The following is a 10,669-nucleotide window of genomic DNA, read 5'->3' on the forward strand; positions in this document are numbered from 1 at the left end:
TTCTACCTTCATGCACACAAAGATTTTTCAGCCAGTATACATCTTGATTCAATCAAGCTAGGCTATGGACACATAAACAAAACTACCATGGGTCCTCAATTCTGTACATGGAGTTAAGGGACCGGTTTGCCAGTCTGGGTTTTGGTTTGGTTTTGGTTCCACCCCTTCTTTCTATTCCCCTATTCCTCTATTTTGGAATGAGAATGTTTACTCTGTGCCACTGTATATTGGATATAGGTAACTTGCTTTTGATTTTTTTTACAGGGGTTCACAGCTAACAGTTTGCCTTGAATCTCAGAGGAGACATTGGACTTGAACTTATGGCAATGCCAGAACTAGTAAGGACTATGGGACCCTTGGAGTGGACTAAATGTATTTTGCACTGTGAGATTGATGTGAGCTTTTGGGGACCAGGGATGGGATATTATGATTTAGATATGAGGTGTCTCCCAAAAGCTCTTGTGTTAATGCAGGAATGTTTGAAGGTTAAATGATTGGATTGTAAGAGCTGTAACCAAATCAGTCCATCCTAGTTTAAATGGGATGACTGGTAATTGTAGACAGGTCAGATATGGCTGGAAGTGAGTCACTGGGGACATGCCCTGGAAGGGCTCATTTTCGCTGTGGCCCCTTTCCCCTTCCTTGCTCTCTCTGCTTCCTGACTATGATAAATGGAACAGCATTTTTTGACCATGCCTTCCCATCATGATATGCTGCCTCATTTGGGGCCCAGAGTGATAGACTCAGCCATCTATGGACTGAGATCACTGAAACCATGAGCCCCCCAAATGAATTTTCCCTCTTTTTATTTGTTATTCTTGTCAGGTATTTTTATCACAGCATGGCAAACGCTGACTAACGCACTTATTATCAGGCAAATGCAAAATCAAAGCCACAATGAGACCTCATCTCACTCCAATGAATGGCCATCATCAAAAAGAAAACAAATAACAAATGCTGCAAGGGATGCAGAGAAAAGAGATATCTCACCCACTGTTGGTATGAATTAGCATGACCAATATGGAAAACAGTGGAAAGTTCCACAAAAAGCTAAAAATGAACTACCATATGATCCAGCTACTCCACTTCTGGATATATGTCCAAAGGAATTGGAATTAGTATATCAAAGAGACATTGCACTTCACAATGTTTGTTACAGCACTGTTCACAATAATCAAGATGTGGCCTATCCTGAGGTGTAGTTCACGTCCTTCACCAAAGCATTGGGTATAACTTTTATTGCAACCACTCTCATGGAACCACTGTCTTGTATGTGGTCTGTCACTGATCAAAATGCCATTGTGTGGCACATGTCTGTATTTAAGTTCTATAATGTTGGGGATATAAGTATTTACAATTTTCTATCCTCTTCATGAATTGAGTCTTTTCATTGCACAATGTCCTTCTTTGTCTCTTTGACAGTTTATTTTGTTTGATACAAAATAAAAAATATACACACAACAGGATATCATTCAGCCACAAAAAGAATAAAATCCTGTGATTTTGTAGCAAAATAAGTGAAACTGGAGAACATTGTGTTAGGTGGAAAAATCCAGGCACAGAATGAAGAATACACTTTTTACTTTCACATGAAAGCCAAAAATGTTGATATCGTAAAAGTAGACAGTAGAATAGCAATTGCTAGAGGGTACTAGAGGGTAGAACTTCCAGGAATATGTTCTGTGGAAGTGGTAAGAGTGGGTAGCCTTGTCTTCCCCTTGAGTTTTGAGGAAAAGCTTTCAACTTTCAGCATTGGATATAATTTTAATTGCAAACTCATCATCTGTGGTCTATATTATGTTTAGATACATTCCTTCAAAACCCAATTTGGTGAGTCTTTGCCATGAAAGGTATTGTATTTGATCAACCACTTTTTCTGCATTATTGAGGGGATAATATGCTAAGATGATTTTGTTGTTGTGCCGACCTCATAGACAGTGATATATTTAAACTAAAATAGTGATGACATCACTAGGCAACAAACTTTCATGGAACCACTGTCTTGTATGTGGTCTGTCACTGATCAAAATGCCATTGTGTGGCACAAGTCTGTATTTAAGTTCTATAATGTTGGAATATAAGTATTTACAATTTTCTATCCTTTTCATGAATTGAGTCTTTTCATTGCACAATGTCCTTCTTTGTCTCTTTGACAGTTTATTTTGTTTGATACAAGTACAGCCAGATCTGCTTTCTTTTGGCATTGTAGATCTTTTCTCAAGCCTTAATTTTTAGCTTCCCTGTGTCCTTTAAAGTTGATGTAGATCTCTAGTAGGCAGCTTGTGGTTGAATACTGTTAAAAAAATTTACCCAGGGCTGGGATTGTGGCTCAGTGGTAGAGCGTTTGCTTCTCACATGTGAGGTACTGGGTTCAATCTTCAGCACCACATAAAACCCAATAAAATAAAGATATTAAAAAGAAATCTATCTAGCTAGTCCACATGTTTTGAGAATTTAATACATTTACATTTAGACTAGTCATTATGTAAGCACTATTGCCATTGTGTTGTTTTCTGACTGTTTTGTAGCTCCTTTATTATTTCATTTTTCTCCTTTTGTCCTTCTTTGTGATGACTTCTACTGGTGGTATGCTCTGATTCCTTTCTCTAAATAATTTGTGTATTTACTACATTTTTTGTGGTTTCCATAAAGTCTATGTAAAATATATAGTTATAATAGCTTATTTTAAGCTGATAACATTGATTACAGACAATAACTCCATACTTTTAATTCCTCATTCATCACATTTTATATTGATTTTATAATATGCATATTTTTATATTACATGTACAATAAGTTATTATGAATAATTAATAATTAATAATGATAATGCAAATTATCACTTATTTTAAATATTTTTTAACATTTATGTTAACATTAAAAGTGTTTTATTCACCAACACTACAATATTAGAGAATTCTAAATATGAGCATACTTAAATTCAAAAGTGAATGTTATACATTCTATGTTTTACATTGATCATTAGCATCTTTTATATTAGATTGAAGAATTCCTTTAGCATTTCTTATATGGAAAGTCTAGTAATAAATTTTTGCAGCTCTTGTTTGGTTAAGATTTTATCTATCATTTATTTCTGAAGAATCATTTTGCTGAGTATAGTATAACTATTTGGCAATTTTTAAAATTTCAATTTTTTGGGGGGTGGGTGGGGGATACCAGGATTGAATTCAGGGGCACTTGACCACTGAGCCACATCCCCAACCCTATTTTGTATTTTATTTAGAGACAGGGTCTCATTGAGTTGCTTAGCACCTCACTTTTGCTGAGGCTGGCTTTGAACATGTGATCCTCCTACCTCAGTCACTTGAGCTGCTGGGATTATAGGCATGTGCTACCGTGCCTGGCCTAAAATTTCAATATTTTGAATATATCCTTCCATTCAGTGTTTTGAACATACTGTCCTGTGGTTGGTGTGGTGGGGGGCCAGACTATATAACTGGAGTCTGGCTGGGAATCATAAGTGGATAGGACCATGAACTATGCTCCTTAGGTTGCAGGGATTCTGGCTTGACTCCTTACCCAGGTGGGGTTGATAGCTATTTTCTATGGCTGTGATGAACTCCTGGCTAGGTTCCTCAGTCAGGACGAACTGTGGGCTGTTGCTCTCTGGCCAAACGAGGCTGCCTACTGAGTTACTCATGTATTTGGAGCTGATGACAGAGTTGTATGACCAGACAATGCTGCTGGTAGGAACGTGGTGCCACTGTTAAAACCTATTTATGAGTGGTTGTTAGCATTGCCTTCTTTTTTGTTCCTAGATGATTATAGGTGGTTCCTAGATGATTATAGGCCCTAGCAATTTCTCCACTGTTCCCTGTAAGGTCAGATAAAAGTGGTACTCCCAGAAAGTACCCCATAACACTGAAGAAGCTGAATGTTTGCCTGGCGCTTTCTTCTCGCCCACTGGAGAAACCGCAGAACCAGGGGAACCTCTCAGTATGGTGTTGTGCTGGCCTGGGTAAGAGGCAGTCTGTTCAAAATGAAACTATTCTTCACATGTTTCTAATCATTCTCATTTCTTGTAGTCCAAGGGGATGAAGTCCGAGCCTTAGCTTTGCATCACCATGGCCAAAATACTGGACAAAAACAAATTGAGAAGAAAGTTTATTTGGGGCTCATGGATTGAGAGGTCTCAGTTTATAGACAGCCAACTTCATTGCTCTGGGCCCAAGGTGAGGCAGCATATCATGGCAGAAGAGTGTGGTGGAGGAGGGCTGCTATGTTTATTTCAGCCAGGAAGCAGAGAGAGTGAGGAAGGGGCCACAGGAAGGATGAACCCCCAGGTCATGCCCCTCGTGATCTGCCTCCTCCAACCATGTCCCACCTGCCAGTAGTTACCACCAAGTCAGTCCATTTAAACTCAGATTAATCGACTAGTTTATAGCTCTCTCAATCTAATCATGTCACCTATGAATATTGCTGCATTAACACAGGGGACATTTGGGGGAATACTTCAATGCTTCATATCCAACCCATAACAGGGAATAGCTCCTGCCTCATCCTCAGATTCTGTGCTCTTCACAAATGGAATATTGTCTATGTGTAGTTGCGAACTGAGTCTAAAGTTGGGGACCTTCTATTCCATCATCTTGCTAACATTACATCTCCTTCAATTTTAAAGGCTAATTTGCCAGATACAGTGTTCTTGGCAGGTTTTTTCCCCCCACTTTTCTTCTTCTGGTATTTTAAGTATACCATTCAATCTCTTCTGGTCTGCAGTGTTTCCATTTAGAAATCCATGGAGTGTTGGGGAAGTTGCCTTGTATATTATGAGTCACTTATGTCTTGATGTTTTTAAATTCTCTTTTTGTATTTGAATTTTGACAAGTTGATTAAATGTGTCTTGGTGTGGACTTCTTTGGGTTTATTAATAATAATAGACCAGTTAACAATAATATTAATATTAACAATTAATAGTAATAACAGTAGACTAGTTAAGGTCTATTGTGATTTTTAAATCTGTATGTCCATCTTTTTATCCATATTTGGGAAATTTTTGATTATTATTTCTTCAAAATAATTTTCTGCTTTCCCTTTTCTCCTTGAACTCCCACAATGCTTATATTTATGCATTTGATGGTGTCCATAAATCCCTTAGGCTTTCTTCAGTTTTTTCATTCCTTTTTCTTTGTTCCTGAGGATAATTTCAAACGAGCTATCTTCAAATTCACTGATTCTTCTTTATATCAAATCTGCTGTTGACCTCCTTTAGAGACTTTCCCCCCAGTTCAGTTATTGTATTCTTCAGTTTCAAAATTTCTTTTTGATTATTTAAAAATTTTCATCTTTGTTGATTTTCTTATATTCTGACCTCCTTGAAGATATTTTTTCTTAATTTTTTTTAGTTGTTGATAGACCTTTATTTTATTTATTTATGTGGTGCTGAGAATCAAACCCAGTGCTTCAGACATGCCAGGCAAGTGTGCTACCACTGAGTCACAACCTTAGCCCTCCTTGAACATATTTATTTGTGAGTATCTTGAATTATTTTTCAAGTGATCCCCATATGTCTTCATTTATGTAGAGTTTGATATCTGGAGATTTAGTTTGTTCCTTTAGTCTTTATTTCCCTGTTTCTTCATGCAAATTAATTTTGTTGGGATTCATATATTTGAAAAAATAACCTCTTTGTCTTTACAGACTGGGTCCATAATAGGAAAGACCTTCACCAAACACCCTAGCTAGAGATTAAACAGGCATTTTAAATCTTTTTGTTCATGTGTGTTCCCTGGGCTTGTGCAAAGTTACCATTAGAGGGATTTGCTGACTCCTCCCCTCCCAACATCTTGCTCACTTTGTTATCTCTGTAGTACTATTAAGTTCTCTGAAGCTGGTACAAGCCAACTTGCTCTCTTTTGTTCTCAGTGACTTTCGAGGTTCTAGAGTACGTCAGGTTCTGTAAGTGCTCTGAGATGGCCAAGACCTAAGCCAGACCCTTCACAGCCCATTGGAAAGGCAGGACTTTGAGCACAAGCTCCGTTTTCTCTTTCTCTCTTCCTCCTAAGGGAGAGGCCCCTGATCTTTATTGGCCTCTGTCTACTTATCGCCAGTCTTCTGGAGCAGCGGTAAGCCAGCTCTCTTTTGTTTTTAGAGGCCTCAAGAAATCAGACTACGCTGGGTCCCATTGATATTCTAAGAAAAGAAAGATAAAAATTAGTCCCTCAGGCAGCTCCCTACAAAGCTGAAACCTGTATACCCGCTGCAACTCTTTCCTTCCCTTGGGAGTTGAAGAGTTTTTTTCTTGTTCTTTGCTCAGCTAAGGGGAAAGACTTCGGTGACTGTGTGGGTTCAACCCTAAACTATTAAAGGAGTTTGGTGACTCCCAACCTATGTCCTTTCCTTTCAGTGCTCACGTTTAGGTAAGACAGAAATCAATTCCTTGACAGTTCCACCTGTAACCCCGACTCCCCTCAAGTCTAAATTATATATATATATATATATATATATATATATATATATATATATGTTTCATTATTTTTTAAAAATTTTTTATGTGTCATTATTTTTTTTCTCTTTTTAGGGAGATGCCTGAATTGAGAAATTTTCTTCCAATCATGCCATGTTGAGCCAGGAGAAGGGACTGTGAAAAGTGAATGCCAAACATTTTCCTGCCGGCTTTGATGCTGCTTGCTCAATGGTTGTCTGGGGTGCTGGAAACTCTTAACTATTTTTTAAAAATTATTTATTTACTTTGATTTCTTAACAAAGGAATTGATCTGTGTACTGTTGTGGCGTTATTGCTTGCAGGAGGAGAAGGAAACTTTGGGGTTTCCTATTCGACTGTCTTGCTGATGTCACTCCTATTGTTTTTACATTTTGTGTTTAGATCTATGACACATCTTCAAATGAACTTTGTTAGAACAATTTTAGATTTAGAGAAGAAGCTGGATAAGTTCAGAGTTCCCGTGTACTCTACATTCAGCTTCCCTATCATGATCCTCTCGCATGAGTGGGTTCTGTTATTTCAAGTCCACACTTCTTTTCAAACTGTTATGGTTTAGATATGAGGTGTCCCCCAAAGGCTCCTGTGTGGGACAATGCAAGAAGGTTTAGAGGTGAAATGATTGGATTATGACAGCCTTACCCCAGTCAGTGGATTAATCCACTGATAGGGATTAACTGAGTGGTAACTGAAGGCAGGTTGGGTGGCTGGAGGAGGTTGTGACTTTGGGGTACATATTTTGTTCCTACTGAGTGGAGTTTCTCTTTCTTTTCCTGTTTCTTGAGAAACAGAGTGCCGTGTCCTGAGCTGCTTTTGGCTGCCACACTCTTCTGCCATAATGTTCTGCCTCACCTTTGGGCCCAGAGAATGGAGTTGGCCATCCATGGACTAAGACCTCTGATACCATGTGCCCCCAAATAAACTTTTCCTCCTCTAATTGTTCTTTCAGGTCTTTGTTCAAAGTGATGAAAAAGCTGACTAAAAATTGGTACCAATTGGTATCAATTAGTTTGTCATTCATGTACTTTTTCTGTTACAGAATCTCATCTAGGAAATCATCCTTTGGTTATGACAGTTTTTCAGACTTTCTGTGTGTTTTACAACCTTAACTGTTTTAAGATGTACTGGTATGATATTGTGTAGAATGTTTCTCAAGACTGATTTATCTGATGTTTTTTCCTCATGATTAGACTGGGGTTTTAGATGAAGCCCATAGAGATGCCATTGACACAATATTGTCATATTAAGGATGCATATATCAACACCACTCGCCACTCTTCATGCTGACCTTGATTACCTCTATGAATGACCTCATGGATATTTATTTTATACTTTGGGTTATAATATAATACTAATTTTTTTTTGTACTGGGGATTGAGGATTGAACCAAGGGCATTAAACCACTAAGCCACATCCCTAGTCTTTTATTTATTTATTACTTTATTTTTATTTATATATGACAGCGAATGCATTATAATTCTTATTATTTAGAGACAGCACAATTTTTCATATCTCTGGTTGTATACATAGTATATTCACACCAATTTGTGTCTTCATACCTGTAATTTGGATAATAATGATCATGATATTCCACCATCATTAATTACCCCATGCCCCTTCCCTTTCCCTCCAACCCCCCTGCCCTATCTAGAGTTCGTCTATTCCTCCCATGTGCTCTCTCCCTATCAGCCTCCTTATGTCAAAGAAAACACTGGGCATTTGTTTTTTTTGAGATTGGCTAACTTCACTTAGCATTATCTTCTCTAACTCCATCCATTTACCTGCAAATGGCATGATTTTATTCTCTTTTAGTGCTGAGTAATATTCCAGCTGTGCATATATGCCACACTTTTTAAAATCCATTCATCTACTGAAGGGCAACTAGGTTGCTTCCACAGCTTAGCTATTGTGAATAGCTTAGCTATTGCTATAAACATTGATGTTCCCAGCATTTTATTTTTTATATTTTATTTAAAGACAGGGTCTTGCTAAGTTGCTTAGAGCCTCACTAAGTTGCTAAGGCCAGCTTTGAAATTGTGACAGTCCTGCCTCAGCCTCCTGAGTAGCTAGGATTACAGGTGTATACCTCCATCTTGGCTACAATATTATTATTATTATTTTTTTGCTCAAATTAATTCAGCTTTGGCAAGAGGAAGTTCTTTCAGTTGGTGCTTGTGCTTCTGTGGCAACCCATCATTATAGGGCTCTCATTGTCTCTCCATTTTGTATATGGGGAGACTCATTTTTTTTGACACTACATAATGCTCCTGGGTCATCCTGCATATTTAAAACCCTAATTTTAGAATCAACCATTTATTCAAGGAGTCCTGCTTCTTCTTATTGGTAAATGGTATTAGAAACCAAGACATGGACATTAGTTGTGCTTGTTGCTATTGGGATATTGTTTCTTTTGGACCCTCACAACTGACAGAATAGTCATGTGTACACTAACCCATGTATAGACACATATTTATGAACTTTTCTCTATGTAATTTCCTGTAGCTATTTTCATTTCAACACAAATTCACAGTGTTGTCTCCAAATCAATTCGTTTAACTTGAATCATTCTGACTTCCCTTCTTTATCTGTATATTTCCATTCCAATGAGATACCTGGTTCTTACCACTCACTGCAATTTTATTTGTACAATGTCAGTGTACATGTATAGAAATATTCAGAATTGTTAATTCATACTCTCATGGGAAATAACTTCATCAGCTACACTACAATTTTTATGTGCAGTTCTTTTACATTTGGACTTATACACTTCCAATGTCACTTTGTTGACTACTTTTGCCACTCACCCCTTCAATAAGGTTTTTTTCATATGTTTGTAATAAAATTTGATATTCTCATCAGAATCAAAATTCCTTCATTCTGTTGCCTTATTACTTCAATGGTTTTTAAAAAATTTGTATGTGTTAAATTTGATCTGATTATTAAATTCTATGGGTTTTAAGAAATGCATAATGTCACGTATCTGCATTAAAGTATCATGCAGAATAATTTTACACCTCTAAAAGAACACCAAGCTTCAGCTGTACATCAATCCTCTCTTCCCTTTGAGCTTTGGGTGACCACTTATTATTTTACTGTCAGTATAGTTTTGCTCTTTCCACATGTCATATAACTAAAACCACATGTCACTTAATTAATGCATGATGTAGCTTTTTAGGATTGGTTTCACTTGGTGTTGTACCATGTGTTTTTGTGGCTTTATAGCTCATTTATTTTTGTCACTGAATAATTTTCCATTTTATGGATGTACCATCATTTATTTATTTTTTACATAAAGATTATGAAGATCATTTGAATTGTCCCAAATTTTGGAAATTATGAATAAAACTGTTACAAACCTTCGTGTTATTGTGTATACATAAGCTTTCAAATCAGCTAGAATTACTATATAGACAATACTTGCTAGATTTTATTGTAAGAGTCAGCAGGCTTGTAAAAAAATGTCAAACTGTCTTTCAAAGTAGCTTGTATCATTTTTTCATTTCCATTAGCAGGATAAGATTTCTTATTGCTCCACATCTTTGCCAACATGTGGTATTGTCAGTTTTTTATATTTTAGCTATGTTCATTAGCATGTAATAGCATTCCACTACTGTTTTAATTTTTAATTTGTTAATGATAAATACATATCTTTTTATATGTTTATTTGCATCTTTATATCTTCTTTGGTGTCTGTTCATATCTTTTGCCTATTTTTAAAGTGAGTGAGTGATTTTTTTTTTAAGTTGTAATATTTAGGTAAAAGTATTTCATCAGATATGTTTTCCAGAAGTTGTTTGTAAGAAATTTACTTGAAATAAAAAGATACAATTAGGCCAAATAATAGGGTGGAGAAAGATATACCAGGCTATAATTAATCAAAGGAAAGCTCAAGTAACTTCATAGTTATGCATGGCTTAATGGGACAGGTTCTGAGAAATGTGTTGTTATTTTGATTGGTCATTGTGCAAACATAGAATGTACATATGCAAATAAAGATGGCTCCAACATCACTGGTTGATCAAATTGAACCATTGTATATATGGTCCATCATACACCAAAATGCTATTATGGAGCACATGACAGTATTAATACCACACAAAATAGATTTCAGAACAAAGAACATTACACATGATAAGGAGAAGCATTTTATAATTGTGAAAGGAGCATTCATCTAGGAGATACGAGAGTCATGTATATCTATGTACT

Source organism: Ictidomys tridecemlineatus, chromosome 11 (assembly GCF_052094955.1).
Source record: "Ictidomys tridecemlineatus isolate mIctTri1 chromosome 11, mIctTri1.hap1, whole genome shotgun sequence".
Lineage (NCBI taxonomy): Eukaryota > Metazoa > Chordata > Mammalia > Rodentia > Sciuridae > Ictidomys > Ictidomys tridecemlineatus.